Source organism: Periplaneta americana, chromosome 10, assembly GCF_040183065.1.
Source record: "Periplaneta americana isolate PAMFEO1 chromosome 10, P.americana_PAMFEO1_priV1, whole genome shotgun sequence".
NCBI classification, from domain to species: Eukaryota; Metazoa; Arthropoda; class Insecta; order Blattodea; family Blattidae; genus Periplaneta; species Periplaneta americana.
Genome location: NC_091126.1, coordinates 69,674,113 through 69,693,610, shown reverse-complemented (window position 1 = coordinate 69,693,610; position 19,498 = coordinate 69,674,113). Strand labels below are relative to the sequence as shown.

Genomic DNA, 19,498 nt, shown 5'->3' with positions numbered 1-19,498 from the left:
TTAGAGATAACATATCAAGCCATACTCTAGATCAGCGGTCATCAGCACACTGCACCGTCGGACTAGCGTCTCTTACCCGCGGATGTGACATGGCACTAGCGTGCATCCGTGGTTGCTGGCGGGTATGCCGTCTCCCTATCTCTTCTGCACGGGCGGAGCATATTTCGTTGCACTCCTTGCAATTTACCCATTTCAGCGAGTGCTGACGACAATTGCTCTAGATTATTTTCGAAAAGTAGTGACTAACAACTTTATTGATAACGATTGTGTTCATCCAATGCTTTTAATTATTCGTACATTCGAAAAAACTACGTAGGTAAAGCTCATAATTTTGACATTGTAAGTATTGACGAAAGTATTTAATTCTTTCTCAAACTCTTCCTTAATGCTCTTATACGTGATTATACTAGTAGATTCAGAAAGTACAGAACTTCGAGTGGCAACGCCATGCTCTCTAGGCAACTTCTCTGCATTGTCCGTGTGGTATGTGGCCTTCCCTCCAGGCGTATAGACTCAGTGTGCCGACCGATTAAAGTAGAAAGTAATGCTTGAAGTGCTCTTCGATATCCAGGGTCTTGTAAATTTCGAATTTTCTCCCGAGGATCGAACTGTCGGTAAGGGAGACGCATGTTGCAATTATTCGACGTCTTCGTGATACAGTTCGACGAAAAAGACCCAATTTGTGACAAGGACAGAATTGGGTTCTTCATCATGACAATACCCCTGCATATCGGTCGCTCTTAGTGAGCGAATTCCTTGCGCAGCACAATATATCTTTCCTTCCAGAGCCACCGTATTCTCCAGATCTTGCTCTAGCAGATTTCTGTCTACTAGTAGGGTCAAAACGTAACCGAACATGTGCATAGAACTTAGTGCATAACTAACCATTTACACAACATCACCTTCAAAGTACGCCCCCTGGGCAGTGACACACTTCTGCCAGCGTCCACACCATTTCTCGAAACATTCCTGCAGCCAATCTTTGGTCACTTAATACAGAGCGCGCGTCGCATGAATTTTGATGTCTTCGGCTGACGCAAACCGCTCTCTTTTGAGTAGGTATTTGATCTTCGGAAATATGTAGAAATCTGTTGGAGCAAGATCTGGAGAATATGGTGGCTGTGGAAGGACGGGTATTTTGCATTGTGTGAGGAATTCGCTCACCAAGAACGACCGATGTGCTAGGGCAGGTATGCTCATTCTCTGACTACCGATTACGTTCTGTAATCGCAACCTTCGAATGTAGAGCGTTCTGTTCCCCGTTCGAAGCTCGACGGATGACTGCGGAAGGCAGATCAAGTACTTAGTAAACGTAGAACAGTGCGGGACAATGACACAGTCAAAACCTTCAGTAAGCAAACGATCATTCCGTACAGTGTGGGAGGAAGACTATTTTTGTTGTGAAAACGTAAATTGTTTGCTATGTTGTAAGATATTGTCAGGAATACTACTGAGCAACATAAAACATTATACACTCTGCCATCCAAAACATGCCGAAGTTACAGGGAAGCTGTTTTCTGTAATACTGTAACTATTCATATATCAACATTATTATTATTATTATTATTATTATTATTATTATTATTACTAGTACAATTATTGTTATTGTGGTGATTTTATTCCAACAGAAATACATATTATGATAAAATAATTTTTCAAGGGTGCAACGTGCACTACACTTTCAAGAATTGAAAACACTTCATGAAAGGCCAAACACTGAAGAGAGTCGAACAATTCAGAGTCTACGTTTAGGAGCAAGTTATGTAGTATGCTGGAAATTAGCTAAGGCATTAAACACTCTTCACGGATGGTGAACTTCTAAAGAAATCTATGGTGCCTGAACAAAATATAGTTAATTACATCTCTGTACTGGAACAACTCAAATGTGAATTCACAGAACATAGATTTAATTATTTTAGACGTATGGAAAGTGATATTAATCTTTTTGTTAATCCTTTCTTAGTAAATTGAGTACAATCCATGAGAGTGCAGTTCCAGGACGAGTTAATTGATTTACAAAGTCACGTAGAATTCAGAACTAAATGCGGAGAATATGACTTGCCAAGCATATAGGTATTCAAAAATGAACAAAACGCAATATCCCAAGATGTGCTCATTCGCTGTCACTCGAAATACAGTATGTGTGGAAACAATTATTTTCGAGAATGAAGGTTGCTAAATCCAAAAATTCAAATATAGATCCCTATTAACAGATGAGAATCTTTTGTGCATTGCAGTAAACTCGTTGGAAATAGATTTCCGATTTCTTGCAGAAAAGAATAGGCCTACACATGTTGAATGTGGAATATGAAAATAACATTATCCATGATATAATAGTATCATAACTGTATAAAATATAATAAATAATGTAATAAATGTATATTTCCTTTTCAAATTCAGTTTATTATCCGTATTTGTAAGACAGTGAGAGCGATGCCACGGGCGGTGCTGCAATGTAGTTGCGGAGCCCAGTCCGTACACTTTGTGTGTTATGCAGTGCAGCATCATCCGTGTAATCGGCGCTTTTACAATTTTGAGTATACCTGTGCTAGGGTATTGTCATGATTAGACTTCGTTGAATTGCCACACGCAGCATGCAATCAGGTTGCCGATGTACGGTAGTATAGAGAAGGTGAGCGGCCGCCCGGTCTCGTAGTACAAGCAGTTCATGTAAAGAGATGTGACCGGTCCAAATAGATAGAGCAGCTACAGCTATTGTATACCTACTTGTTTTGACATTACTGTGGCCGGAATAGTCAAAGCTTAAAATTTGTTCAGTGCAGACAAGAATTCAATCAAACATACTACAATGAGAGTGTTGCTGTTCCAAACGATTACCTCTGGAATACCCTTATCCCCGCAGCCAGTCTTGACCCGTTGGGGAACGTGGTTGGATGCTGTTAATTATTATGCAGAACATTACGGCAAAATAATGGAGGTAATTGATGCATTAGATAGCACAGACAGTACCGCTGTTGCAGCTGTAAAATCATTGCCTTCTGAACAGCTATTGGAAGATATTCTGTTCATTGATTCTAATTTTAAAATCGTGTCCAAAAGGATCACCCTGTTAGAATCGTCTAAACTACAAACCTCAAAATCCCTTAATAAAGCGGATAAAGCATCAAAATCGTTATCCAAAATATCACTAATTTCAGAAAAAGTGAAATGTAAGATGAGAAACATTATTGCTAAAAATTCTGCCTATTCACAACTTCGTACTATAAATGAAGTACTATCACGTCACGACAAGACGTGTGAAGTTGGTGTGCTAAAACCTAGTGACTTGCCGTTCTTCAAATATGCACCTATTACATCGTGTGACGTTGAACGTACATTTTTCCTAAATAAAAACTGTTTAAGTGACCATCGGAGGAGGTTACTTTGCAGTCGCTTAAAATATACGTAACTCTTCACTGCAATGCACATATTCAAGGATGATGTGAGTATATTACATTAAATTTTAAGATTTAATATATCTCTCTACATAATAATTGTGTATTTACATGTTTAGACAGTTGCTACTTCAATCATCATTCATTATATTTCTTGAATGCAGGATACAGGTTTTATTGTAATCGCAGTATACTGCTGAGTGTTTAGATCAGAGGCATACTCATCCGTTGCACGTCCCTTTCTCATACAGTCTATACCGCGAGCGTAGTAAAGCTTACGATTCTCGTGGCAATTCCACGAAGTCTAGTCATGATGAATCCAATTCTGTCCTTGCCACAAACTGAGTCCTTTTCGTCGAACTGCATCACGAAGATGTCGAAAAATTGTAACATACATCTCCTTACTGACAATTCGTCCCATAGGATTAAACTAGAAATTTACGAGACCCTGGATATCGAAGAGCACTTCAAGCATTCCTTTGTCTTTGATCGGTAGGTAAACTGAGTCTATACGCCTGGAGAGTATGCCACATACCACACGGCCAACGAAGAGAAGTTGCCTAAAGAGCATGGCGTTGTCACCCGAAGTTTCGGTACTTTCTGAATCTACTAGTATAGGGACATCATTTAATTTTTACTAACATTTCCTATTTTAACCTGGCTATACCTTTGGATCAACGATTGAAAACCGGAAACACTCTTTGCTACCCCCTTCCACGACTGGAATTCGATGATACTGGCGTAAAATACAAACAAATTACTTTACAATGTAGGAGAGAACAAAAGTAGTACATCCATTTACGTAAACTAGGAAATATCACGCTTTTGACTTTGATAATTTTTTAGTTTTTGTTGAATCAAAATATAGTACAGTATTAACAATAAGTGTTTTTACTCACGAACTAAGCTGTCTATGCGGACGTATTCATTATGCAGTGTATATTATACTGTTTGCAGCACATTAGCGTACACTATAGAGAATGAAGTTAAATTGAAAAATAATCATAATATGGAGAATTAAACACAGTTTTGAAAATGGTGACCTTTCATCTCGATACAGGCTTCAGTTCTAATGTGCACATTATCGCACTATAGACTATTGCACCTAATTCCAATTACCAGGTTCGTACTTCGTATCAATAACTCATGTTGAAATAATTCTGTACCTACTCTATAAAAGAGTACCTTACGTACTGTAAATTCAATCTTCACTTATGCCCGATCCGAAAAGATAAAATTACTCAGACATGCTATCTACTGTCCGTCCAAGTGGTTATGTCGCAGGGTCGTAGAAAGGGAGGAAATCACGTGACAGTTAATTACTTAACTAAGCCCTTTTATTTAAGTTATTTTAAACAATTGTGTGGTTCTAATATTAAGTAGACGTCCAATTCCTAACAGAAATTAATGTTCTCAGAAAAGAGCTAAGCCAGCCCAGCCACTAGCCTTTACAGAGAGGCGAATAGAAGCAGATGGGAGAAACCGGGATGCGACGTAGACAAATGGACGCAGAACCTGTGCGAAAATGATTCAATATTCAAAGCTCTTTCGTTACTGGAAAGCGCGAACATATTTTTGGAACGTACTGTTTACTAAGACTGTAAGGCTACTATGACCGTATATGCGGTCTTGGATCTGTGTGGAGGACGGTTGAACTTCATTTGTAGAAGGGGTGGGAATGAAGTACATTAAAAAACTCAGGTACAATAAAAATTGAAATAAAAATAAAATGATGTCCCTGTATAAGCATAACATAACAGGTAACTTAATTTTCATTTTCTGCAATCCAATGTCTTTAATTTCATTAAAATACATTTACTTTGTGAATTTGGTAAGGAATTAATTAGGTACGATATATTTCTATCATTCCACCTGAAGAGTGTAATATTTGTGCATGTCTTATTCGACCACCACGCCTTTTGGAATGTAGTATTTTGAGCTATAGCAATTTTTTGTTCTTAAGGGGTTAAATATAGCTTATTGCAGTAAAATGTTTGTAAATATGCACAATTTTTTCCTCCATTATTGGATCTTGTACAATAATGAAAATTGGTATGTGTAAAACACCATCCTTCTGCTATATGAAAAAATTTTTACGATTTAAAAAATTATTTATATATTGTTTTCAAAATTCAAAATGGTGGCAGTTTACTGTGCAGTGATTAAGCGTTTCTCTCATAACTCATAAACTTGTTAAATTTTTCATGTTCTCTCTCTTTTATTTTATTCCTGAAACTTATGTTTACAATATGATTCTCTTTCAACTACATTCCTTAATAAATAATATTGCTTTTTATTTTGTGTTAGAGGAAAATATTGATATCAACCCACTTTTTAAATAAATTCATTTTTATCAGACAATCTATCATAGGTATGGAAGTGATTTTGCATCATATTGTAGATATAATATGCATGAATACACAAAAAAAATTCATCACAAAATGTTGGATATTTTTTGAGTTATGAGGGAAACGCTTCAACACTGCACAGTGAAATCCCACCATTATGAATTTTGAAAAAAAAAAAAAATTAATCGTAAAAATATTTTTATCATATAGCACAAGAACAGTGTTTTACACTTACTAATTTTCATTATTGTACAGTATACAGTAATGGAGGAAAAAATGTTGAATATTTCCAAAATTTTACTGCTGTAAGCTGTACCTAACCCCTTAATTGAAGAATGGTGTGACGGTGTTACCATTTTATTACGCTGCACACGCCGTTATTTGAACTTCTCGGCATCATACTTCCCATTGTTGATGCAAAATATTTCATTTCCGCCGATCTCGAGGCTCGAATAATGACTCCAGGAAACACGAAACATACGCACTACATTTTTACTGGTCAATACCGTCGTGATAGAGAAACTGAGTCTACGTACATGGACTTTAACATTAGAATCGGAGGCAATTGGGCAATTACTCCATTACGCTTCTTAAACAAATGTAGCCATAGAAGGACCTCTAGAACATAACGAAAATTATTTTCTGTTAAAGGCTGGTTCACAATAAACCGGGAACGGAAACGACGAGAACGAGAACGGAAATATTGTTGAAATAAATGTATTTAAATGTGAGCATTCATAATTAACTATTGTGAATGCTCATATTTAAATTCATTTATTTTAATATTTCCTTTCTCGTTCTCGTTGTCGTTTCTGTTCACGGTTTATTGTGAACTAACCTTAAGTCTGTCACGAAATGCGGATGTGAACATGGAAGAAATGTGACATTCCCACCAGAATTGGTACGCAGTTATGACTTTACACTATTAAATGGGGTAAAGCGTCAATACTCGGGAATTCGATTGAAGTTTGTTTACAGTTTCTGTGTCAGCGATTTCCAAAGAACGCCCCAAATTACTTCGGTGGAATTTCCACATCTTAAATGAGACCTGCGCTATTATTAAACATTCTATCACCCGGCGTCCGCGAATCGCTAAGGAATCAATATGTTACGCCCTATGAATATTTCGCAGCGCTCTTTTGTTAGGCAAATTCGCGTTATAGATTTTGCTTTCAGAGCACATGACGATTGTGTGAAATGAGGAATTGTCTTGCGGCGGGGCAATCGGAGAGATGGCCATTGGTACACCAGCCCCTGTGGATAAATATGACGGGGTTCAGTTCGAAAATGGCTTCGGGCCAATCTCGCTCCATCCTGAGCCGTCATATCACGTTTCACATCAACCTCGATCTCGCCCCTCTCCCGACGAGGCTACGAAGGGGGGTGGGGGAGAATTTGAAGTGGATGGAACGTAGGACGCTCATCGACTTCCGAAACGCCGCTGGGATTGGAAGAAATAGGAAACCGTTTTACTGTGAGAGGGGGGATATGATGCGAGCCAGGTTTCGTGGGTCAGGGGTCCCTAGGGACACGGACTGGCTCTTTTTCAATGATCTCCACTACAGGTAGTCGAAATAACATCATCAACACGGACACATTCCGGTCCCACGCCCATTTTCGCATCGAGGATCTTCAAATGTTTACGTGTATCCTCCAAACCTATAAGACTGATTTGCACTGTAAGGTTATTTTGCTGGTCTTGGAGAATGAGATCCGAGAGAAACATTCATACTCTTATGTGTTTTATAAACTTACTCACAAATTAGATTTAAAACGACAAGTTTTCACCTAACAGTAGAAGATAAATACAAATGTAAAAACAGTCCACGAAGTGGAGTAACACATTATTTTTAGTAGTGAGAGGTGCAACCCATACGGGCAGGGCATGATTGCGCCCCACGGCCAGGTAAAGGCTGGTTCACAATAAACCGGGAACAGAAACGACAACGAGAACGACAGCGGAAATAATTTTAAAATAAATGTATTTAAATGGGAGCATTCACAATAGTTGATTGTGAATTCTCACATTTAAAAATATGTATTTTAACAATATTTCCGTTCTCGTTCTCGTTGTCGTTGTCGTTTCCGTTCCCGGTTTATTGTAAACCAGTATTAAGATGCAGCAGATGAAAAAGGGTCCCTGTTTTGTAGGCATAGTTGCGTCCTGTTCTCATCAGGTAGAGAAAAGGGGCATGGCATAGTTGCGCCCCGATAAAATAGCTAGAGAAAAAGACATTATGGGAACTCGTACCTCGTAATCAACCAACCTTATTGATTTCTTGTTCGATTTAATATTCATTATCGATACCGTTAAAATGAACACCATGAAGTTGGTAGTACTTTAATAACTGTTTTTCTACTGTTTATGCAGTGATTATCGATAGTCTACCATTAAAACGAACACCATGAAGTTGGCAGTACTTTATTACTTCATTATTTGCTGGAAATATACATTACATCAGAAGCCCCATTTCCTCCTGAAATGTGGGCGTGTCACTCAGCATCAAATGAACTGACGACAAATGCATGTAAATCATTTCACGCTAGTTATAACCAGGGACGACACTTTGTCCCAGCGTCGACAGATTTTAGGTTGGTTGTTGCTTACCTATATTGACGTCACAGAGGCCATGGGTTCGAAGGTACTGCACTGTGACAGGAAAAGGCAACCAGTGTGTGTTGCACCGGAGAACGAACGTACTTACGTTTGATTTGTTTAGGATTCGAACCTATGCTGCTTGTTTTTCATTGTAGTGGCTTACCTACAGTGCCTACAGCACTACTGGTGCCGTTGTCACTTAATGGCAAGGTGGTTGTGATCGTGACTCTGTGTGTCAATGTAGGCAACCAAGAGCTCTAAACTGAATGCAATTGCAACTGCGTTTGGAAGTGAGTATATTAGTGTGGAGGGCGACAATATACGCTGAACTAAAGGTAAAAGTTCGTAAAGATTTGCAAAAGCAGTGTGAAACGATAAAGCATAATGAACGTTTGCCGTTATTTCTCTCATCTGCTCGGTTTTACAAACTTTGAGTTTTATAATGATTTGTGCGAAATGATGACAACTGCGAATAGTCCAGAACACAAACTCAGTAATCCACATATTCAGCGGTTTATGGACAAATACACGTCTAGAAAACTGCCTAGTATAACATCAATGCTGCTGGGTAATTTTCGGTGCTGGACCCCGGACTCCTTTCACCGGCATTATCACCTTCATCTCATTCAGACGCTAAATAACCAAAGATGTTGATAAAGCGTCGTAAAATAACCTACTAAAATAAAAAAATAACATCAATGCGTACAACCCATTTATCATCTGTATACGAAAAAACTCTGAACCCATTCGAACAGCTATAGTTAGTAACAAAACATTTGTATCTATAGATGAGACATCGGATGCTGTGGGACGATAAGTAGGAGTAATGTCCTCCAATGAACCAGGAAATAAATTTTTGTTGACATTGGAAATAGCTACTAGAAAAAGTAAACAGTGCAACTATTGTTAATCTTTTTGAGATGCACCTATGTAGCCTATAACATCGTGCGATGTTGAGCGAACTTTCTCGCAGTACAAGCATATTTTAAGTGAAAACAGAAGGAATTTCTCTTTTTCACACTTAAAAATGCACATTGTTATATATTGTAACGGACTACAGTTTGTATCAGAATAATGTAAGAAACTCGATTGCAAATACTTGTGTGTAATTTGACTGACTCGTCGTTGTTGTAAATATGTGTAAGTAATATTGTAAAGATGAACTAATCAAGCCATATGCGATGGCAGTGGTAACCTATAGAAACGTTGCATTTTTGTTCCGCCGATCTGTACCAGCAAACAGTCGCGTGCTGTCGCTGGACTGCTCGTATCAACTAGTAAACACAGGTACTCTATACACCAGTACCAGTGAACCTCGTGGCGAACTGGGACAAAGTGTCGTCCCTAGTTATAACAAATCATTCTACTAACATCCCAACCTTTCAGTATTTCCAACTGTTTTAAAAGATATACAAACAAAAACATATATAACTTTGAACAGCTTAAATTTGAAAAAAGAAATGCAATAATAAGACATACCCGAAAGACGTCGTTTTTAAACCACGTAATCGAGGAATTCAGAAGCGGTAAAATAGGTAGATACATGTTCTTAAAAAATGCAGCTACCACTACAATATTTTAAAGTAATTTATTTAGTTTATGACACTCCCTTTCGTGTGTACTATGCCCATCAGGGCGCAACTATGCCATGTCCATTCTGCTACCTGATTTCTTCGGGGCACAATTATGCCATGCCTAGGTCTCCCAATTGACAACGGGGCGCAACTATGCCATACCGACCGAGACACTTACTATCTCTTGAGTCGTTTTTTATCACTTAGTGGTTACCTTGCTTGCTTCTAGGCCAATAATCACGAGTTCGAACCTGAATGAAGACGTTTGAATTTTTGGGCAGCGATAAATAGTAACTTCAGCCTGGCAATCGTGGGAAAATTAAAGTGCAACACCACTCTCAACACTTAGAGAGTGCAACAAAAATAATGGGACAAGCTTCGAGAGCGAGTTCTCCGCACCAGAACGAGGAAAGGTCAAATAAATGTATAGCCGTAAATATCTCTTTTATGCGTTATTATTGAAACATGGCATTCAGTGCGTTTCGAGGCACAATTCAACAACTTTGGTTTGCTATGAATAATAATTAACTTTCGCAGTCAATCGATTGATTTTATCGATACTCTTGTATCTACTGACGTGTATTATGTGTACCCTAGATGGCCATGCATTCCCAGGGAACTTGTTTGTACTCGTGGTTAGTCTGTTTCGTACATTTGACTTGTTAATTTTTGAGCGACTAACCACGGCAGGATATCCATTTCTTTAGTGCACAGATATGTCTTTTACGTACGATCGCGCAAATGACAATGGATGCATGGCCGAATAGCTGTACCACATGGCGTTTCCAGACCGAAGGCAACGTAATCATAAAACAGGCACATTTTAGCAGCATTTTTAGATATGCATGCGTTAATTTCCTCCATGCTAGATTGACAGATAAGGGAGGACCATTACCTTGGCCTACACGTTCGCCAGACCTCAATACTTTATACTGCAACCGTAGGGACACCCAATAGCCCTAGTTTATGTACCAGAAAGTCCAAATGAAGAGACACTTTATCAATGTATTGTAGCAGAATGTGAAACTATTCGACACAGTTCTCGAGTGTTAAAATGGGTAAGACAGTCCATGATCCGAAGTATCCATGCGTGCGGTGAGACAAGCGGAGAACATTCTGAGCATTTACTGGGAAATGAGTGTTTAAATCTTTGCTAGTGTGTAAATTGTAAATGTAGTCTATTGTATTATTTTGAATTAAAATATTATATATTCTGTAGTTGAAAAACTCATTATTCAGACATTTCCGGATATACGTTTATTTAACATATTTTTCTAGCTTTGGTATAGAGCAGTCGATCATAGTGTTTATTCCAGAATTATTGTTATGCCATGTGTACAGAAATCACGTGGAAGGCGTTAGCTCATCCGAAAGAAAACCGACAGGATATAAATCTGGGAAATATGATGAAGCATACAATGCACACAGTTTAAAAAAGAGCTATTTTCATCGTGATTTTAAAAAACTCTTAGAATAATAACATATAAAAACGTCCTCGTAGCCGCCATACTCCATCAAGCTCGTTACTAATAGAAGACAGTGATGTTGTCTGCACCACTTCCTGGCCCTATTGGTAGTAGTAGTGGTGGTGGTGGTGGTGGTGGTGGTGGTGGTGGTGGTGGTGGTAGTGGTGGTGGTAGTGGTAGTGGTAGTGGTGGTAGTAGTAGTACTAATAGTAGTAGTAGTAGCAGTAGCAGTAGCAGTATCAGTAGCAGCAGCAGCAGCAGTAGCAGTAGCAGTAATATTCTACTTAACGACTTTTTTAACTGCAGATGTTTTTCAGCGCCTAAATTCAACGTCTGGCAGAAATTCCGTCAAAATTATCCTGTAAAACTCTACCATTGGCACACACCTGCGATGGCTGAGTGGTCAGACCACCAGCCTGTCACGCAGATTGCCTGAGTTCGAGTCCCGGACAGGTCTGGGATATTTCATTAAAACATCCATACTGACAATTGTGGCGGACAAGTTCTCAGTTGGACTTTTTCTCGAGGTTCTCCCGTTTTTCTCCATATTAGGCATTTACATCATTCCGTCACATTTTCTCCATTTCGTCGTCATTCCATAGCATTCCCCGATCGCCGACTAGCGACGCACGGAGGGGGCTGGCCTAGGGACGACGGCCGAACTGAAACACTGGACAACAAATTTAAACTTCGTTTCTGTCCTTTAGATGAAGCTATGTAATTTTAACTAAATGAGAGGTGCTGAGTTCATTTCTGAAAACCAAAATTTTCTAACACATACCACTTTTATGGTACACGCTCTTCACTTATTTACACAAATTTGTTACACTAGCACATAAAGCAACCTTTGTTTGGCAAAAATTCACAAATTAAAATCTCTTTTTTGATCTTTTACGTTTCTGCAATCTCACTGATGAGTGGCCAGCAATATTCAGTCCGCATACTTGCATTCCACCATCCGCTGAAGCTCTTTTCGAAGGTAGATATTTCTTGATGAAACCTCTCCCAGTGTTCATCACTTACAGCACCAATGTTTTTTTTTTAAGAAGTCCAGGTGGCTGTCAAGAAAGTATACTTTCAGTGACATGTTGCATCCTATAAGGTGAAAGTAGTACAACATTTCACTGACATTAAATAACTTATTTGGAGAAAAAGTACGTGCTGGATAAAAACTAACTGCAGATTCGTTTCTGCGAACACAAAATACATCGAATACACATATTTTCATCAAAAGGACAAATTTCAAGTTGTACAGTGTATTGTAGGTATTCAAATGTTAGGTCAAATTGACTATGGAGATATTTTGGTGTTGTAACGAGTAATAAATAAACTTGGACTCTTCGATATCGTAGTCTGCATATTTACATAAAGATATTTGTTTTCCTTATTTTACGACGCTTCATCAACAGCTAGTCATCTAGCGTCTGAATGAGATGAAGGTGATAATGTCAGCGAAATGAGTCCAGGGTCCAGCACCGAAAGTTACCCAATATTTGCTCTTAATAGGTTAAGGGAAAAACTCGGAAAAATCTCAACCAAGTAACTTATCCCAATAAGGATTTGAACCCGGGGGCGCACGTTACACGGTCAGACATGCTAACCGTTACTCCATAGCGGTGGATTCGAAAGATCGTAGCGTCATTCTACTAGATATAACATTCCTACGAGAGACAAGTTGTAGAACAATCGTTTTTCGTGGTCCAGTGCTCAATTTATATCCGAAATTAACGAGTACGATAAATAACATTAGCATATTGCTACTTCGAAAGTGAAGCAGACTTTGGAAACGGAAGGAAATCCTGACCCAAATACATCAATGACTAAGTCATCAACGCCATAAATTACCTTGTATGGGGACATACATTAACGGTATAATTATCTCGGATGTACAGTAACTGCATATGTCTGCAGAACAATACCTCGTGAGATTACAGATGCCTCTGGAAGACGAATAGCAAAAAATTGCTAAAGTTGTATTCAGCAGTCCTGTATGAAAGAGATTAAAGCTATAAATTATATATTTGCATTTATATCCTGACACTGGAATTCGTTGTTTATCCAATGTTCTGCTTGAAAAGAAACTTAAATCACTTTCACTACTGTGTCCCAAAACACTTCATATTTGCAAACCACAACCGTATTCTCATTTATCAAGAACGAATTAATTTGTGGTGATTAAAATTACACCGAACTCAAAATAACAATTACATGTCTAAGTCAAGTAAAGTTCCTGTAAGTTTAATCAGCCTTAAGCCCTTAACTATATAATGTTAATGTTATGTTTTATTTAACGACGCTCGCAACTGCCGAGGTTATATCAGTGTCGCCGGTGTGCCGGAATTTTGTCTCGCAGAAGTTCTTTTATATGCCAGTAAATCTACCGACATGAGCCTGTCGCATTTAAGTACAAGTAAATGCTATCGACCTGGCCCGGAATCGAACCCGCAACCTCGGGCATAGGTCAGCGCTATATCAACTGTGTCAACCAGGCCGACCTTAACTATTTATGCCGTAGTATAATAATGATAGCTAAAGACGTGCGTAGAGTCTGCACTGACAGGCATTTCATAGTACTGCTATTCATGAAACATCTTACCGTAAAAAAATTGCACATTTCTTAAGAAAAAAATACCGAAATATTTTCAGCTATATCTCTCCTACCCTGTATAGTAGCCGTTTTCCTAATAAATTTTTTTGAAATCCACAGGATAGAAAATATATAAATTTACAAAATTTTGGGGTCTACGCTCACTAAACATAAAAATATTGACTGCACCAAACTATTTCTAAACATCATACACCCCAACATATTTAAAAAAAGCCTTACATCATACCAAAAACCTAAAATCCTGAGATTTTCATAAAATTTCCCACGAAAATGGTGGTTGTATCAAATTAATCTAATACGGCCACCGATTAGGGTACAAAAACGTTCGCGACGTCAACATTAAAGTTGACTTGCAGCTAACCCCTACAGTCTTTCTCAGTCCCGAACGCCGTTCCAAGGACGCGTTGTCGTGTACCATTTAAAGTTTCTCTTCCCATTGCCTCTCTCCCATTTAGGCTATTCATTCATTCACTCAATAATTCATTCACTCAATAATTAATTAACTCATTAATTAACACAATCATTAACTAACTCATTAATTTAGTAACTCACTCAATTTAGTAACTCACTCAATTTAGTAACTCACCCAATTTAGTAACTCACTCATTAATTTACTCAATTAATTAACCCAATCATAAATTAATTCACTCACTCTTTCAACAATTCACTCACTCGTTCAACAATTCACTCACTCGTTCAATAATTCACTCAATCATTCATTAATTCACTCATCAATCAACTCATTCATTAATCAACTCATTCATTAATCAACTCATTCATTAATTCAGTTATTCATATAATCATAATGCCACGTCCATCATTCTACACAACGGAAAAGTTAAAAAGGTACCGTACCGTACACAAGAAATAAAAAATTTCTCAACCACAACAAAATTCAAAATCACAAACATAATCACAAGCTGCACTAATATTTTAATCAACTTCCAAAGACGCGACTTTCAATGTACACTAATCTATGCATAGAGGAGAGTTGGGTAGTATCGGACATCGGGTAATATCGGACAGTGAGTTTCTTTCATCTACGAGCAGATGTTAGCACCTGAATGACACGGTTACGTTTCTGTGGTGTCGCATACAGGAACGTAACATGTTATTCAGGTACTACCATCTTGTGGTAGATGAAAGAAACGGACTGTCCGAAATTACCCGATGTCCGATACTACCCATCTCTCCCCTAAATCAATGCAATATGCGTTTAAACAGAAAACAACCGACAATCAAACCACGTCTTTGCCGTAGTAACTGTCCTCTTTCCACAGACAACACAAATACATCCTTAGCGATAATAATATTTCTCAGATCATTTGCAAATCTTTATCTTACACTTTGCTCTGCGAACTACAAAAGCCTTGAAACACTACGATGCAATAATTTCATAGAGCATTCAAAAAGTGAAACTCTCTTTACACTCCTCAAACTCCACAGACAACACAAATACATACCTAGCGATAATTATATTTCTCAGATCATTTGCAAATCTTTACCTTACACTTTGCTCCACGAACTACAAAAGCCTTGAAACTCTACAATGCAATAACTTCATAGAGCCTTTAAAAAGTGAAACTCTCTCCACACTCCTCAAATTTTGAGCTAAACTGAACGAAGTAATCGGTAGAACACATGTCATGTACAACTATATAAACCAAAGAACTTTCAAACGTCAAAAATGTTCAAGTATGAAAGCGACAACGATATACCGCGTGACAACACCTATCGATCTATCGATCATAATACTAACTATAACGTAATAACGTATATCATTAATGACGTCATAATTCCCATCATATCTTTAAAATTACCAAAATTCTTTTGGACTATATATTCAGAGATAAAAATGTATTAAACTGAATTGCTTGACCAGTTCGAGACTTGATACGAGTGGAGCGTCAGCGTTTTCCAGCATCCTGCATTTTTCTTTCTCAATCTTGTTATGCTGTGTAATTAAGCCCATAAATAATACGCGACTATGTGGGGCGGAAGCCCCTGCTTCAGGAAGCTGCGATCTCATTTGATGCCCAAACGACGTTCACATGAGCGAGCATCACGAAGGGATTTCAAGGGCGAGGCGAGGAGCGGCGCGGCGGAAGTTTGGGAGGGATTAGGCCGTCGTGAGTCCACGCATATAATGGCAGCAGCTTCCAGAGGATACGTGCAGGCACGACGCGCGACATTCCGCTGCCGGCCATCTTTTTATTAATGCTTCTATCCTTATTAAATTCGCAGCCATTTCCACAAGACAACATTTTACTAGACATTTTGAGGCACATTTTCTTCAATACAAAATATTCTAAGCCTTACTCATAAGAAATACTTTCCGAACATTTCAGCTTTTATTCATCATTCTAATTTTCCCAGTAAACGTTGTAGAAAATATCATTTTCGATACCTCTCTTTTCAAAGCATGGTTTATTATGTTCGGCTTCAGTTACTCCGGATCCTTTTATCTTATCCTAGAGTCGACGCCAATTCGGAAGGCGGTAGTCTGCTAGCGTTTGCGTCGAGAAAGACAGATAGAGAGCAAGGCAGCGTACAACATTGCCACATCGTACTTCACTCGCACATGCAATATAAATAGCGCAGGAGAGAATTGAAATTATCAAAAGACAATAATGACCTTAGCGTTGATTACTGTAAGCATGACACCAAACAAACCCTCTTTCCTCCACTAACAATACTCTTTGCACGGTTCTCAATCCCATACCACATGCTTCTACAGTCGTTCTTGCGCGTTGGAAAAGTAGCAGTCAGCATCAAGATGGCCAGCAGCGTTCTGCTCGTCAATGTTTTTAAAATAATTATACACCTTGAGCACTATTTTCCGCGCCTGCCTGTGCAATACTTGTCTTTTTAAGTCTCTTCTTCCATTTATTTATCTTACACATACATAGTAAATGTTAGCTTTACTTATTCCATGTATTGAAACACTCACACGTGAACAAACGAACTCTGGAAGTACTTGTTATAGACTGGTTCTGATTGGTTCTACTGTACAAGTTTGTGACGTCACATACGAGAAATGCTACGGCGCATCTAGTAGCTGACCGCCTTCCGAAATGCCGTCTAGTCTAGTCCTATGTGAAAGTAATGGTTTATAAAGCTCTTTTCCTCAGAAAGTATTAGGAGTACGTTAATGGATTTCTTACAGGTTATTCCTGGCACTTTTATACTTAATTTAACAGGAAAAAATATTCGTATTTAATGTTCAAGTCATGACTCTTTTTTCGAATTGAAATATCATTTTTGTTATATTTTTAGAGTTAACTCCTTAATTGTATATCAAATAATGTACCGATAAGTATGTTTTATTCAGCGTGATTATGAATTTTATTTGGATTCTACATTTCTCGTCCTATTCTGGAAATACACTTAATAAATTCCACTCGAGAATATTTATTAGTAATCTCAGATCCTCTCGAAGTATTACCTAAGACTATTACACGTTTACTACATCATACTACTTCCTTTACATGCAATTAAATCTATTGACGTGAGCCTGTCACATTTAAGCACACTTATATGCCATCGACCAGGCCCGGGATCGAACCCGCAACCTCGGACATAGAAGGTCAGCGCTATACCAACTACGCCAACCAGGCCGACGGGAGGTCTTCAATTTTCTAGTGTAGTAACGTATACCACGGCCGACAAAAAGTACGGACTATGTGAAATTAACACAGCAATACTTACTCAATATATAAGGAAAGAATTAGAACACGCTAATTAATTTACGAATATAGTTGAAAAGACATGACTAGACAGTGTATGCGGGATGACTGAAGGAAAAGTGAAGTTGTTTCGTATCAGAGTATATGGTACGTGCCGCGTCGTCCGTCTTTTGTGTACCTGGCGAATACAGCAACGTACAGAACGAAGGAACCCCGGTCAGTTCATAGTAATATTGCAACGCAATGTGTGCAGTTGTGTTATCCTGCTCAAGTGTTTAATATGGGTAGAATAGTGTTGTGCTGATCCATTCATAATGTCGAAGTCAAAATGTTCAATTCGCTTAGAGATACGAAGTGCAATAATTAAGAAGTATGAGAATGACATTTTATGTATTAACGAAGACAATATCGTGTGTAATGTATGTAAAATTTAAGTAAAAACCAGAACAACTCAGGCTTTAGAGAAACATTGCAATAGTACATCACACAGGAAATGCGTTTAAATTAAATCTGAGGAACCATCTACATCATCATCATCATCATCATCATCATTTAGTTGTACGGGTCTAAACGATATGTTTTGCAAAGACATGTGCAACATGATACTCAGTGCAAATATTCTTCTAAAGAAAATTGAGTGATCCCCATTTTAGAAGTTTTCTTCAGAAATTCTCTCGATACAGAAACTGTTTCAACGATAGGCGAAGACAATTCAACTTCGACAACTTATGAGAATATATCGTCGTTTACTGCAACGCCAGTAATTGCATCAATGATGACAAGGTATGTGCTACAGTATGTCATTTTTCTTTTCCTTCTGACTGTACGGAGATACAGTAGCATGTTGACGTCGTCTGTTTACGTTTAAAACTGTTGAGCCAATGGTCTGAATGAAAACAATGTAACATATAGTAAATGTGCACCTACATTCAACGGTAAGTCATCCCGCATCCACTGTCTAGACATGACTATGTAATGTACATAATCTTGATTACATGCGGTGGACAGATTTATACTGCTACATTAGTCAAATTTTCTGTTCGCTTGTTCGAAACAGGCCACAAACAATCCACTTTATAGGGCATTAAATTCATTACTATAAATTTATTAAAGAGAGAAAGAAAACAATGAGTCACACATGGCAGTTTTCGCTGATAAAGAACTTAGTCTACTCTCTACAACAACAGAAATAATAAACCTCTTTCCTTCTTCAAAATTTACATCTCTAGATCATTGCTACCACCACTGCGAAATCATTTTATTAAGGTTTGCTATGTACTCTGGTGGTAATTGGCCTTACATTTTTATCTGTAGTGTTATAAACACACAAATTACGTTTAAACGACAGTTATAAGCACATTTCCAAAGATGGCATGTGTGGTTGCGACTAACGGCAAAACAAATAACACTCCAGAACTTACATACACCACTCACGTGATCCCCAAGATATTTACGATATTCGTGAAAAACGTGACTACTTAAAACAACAATAATCGTTAAAAAGCTGCATTAACTCATCTCTAACATTATGAGCAAGTTTACAACTTTACAAAACTGATATGAAGGTAAAGGAAAGATAGTAACAACCGTGTCGTTGATAAAGTCATTCAAATGTAATATAAGCCTTGTGTGTGTCATGGTACAACAAAATAAACCAAGCTTGATAAGAAACTACCCTCTATGCGTTTTATAAGAAGCTAAACGCTGAAGCAAGTCGCTACACGTGATCCATAAAAGCCACAGGCGCAGCTCGGATGTTAGCGCGTTTGCCTGCTGATCTTAAGTCTCGCTCGAGCGTGAGTTCGATTCCCGCTTGGGCCGA

The 19,498-nt window shown here is 38.2% G+C and overlaps 1 protein-coding gene across 1 annotated transcript in view; it reads right to left on the bottom strand.

Moving 5' to 3' along the window:
• LOC138707727 (uncharacterized) overlaps positions 1 to 19,498 on the bottom strand; it is a 357,450-nt gene that overhangs the window by 210,833 nt on the left and 127,119 nt on the right. The window lies entirely within an intron of this gene.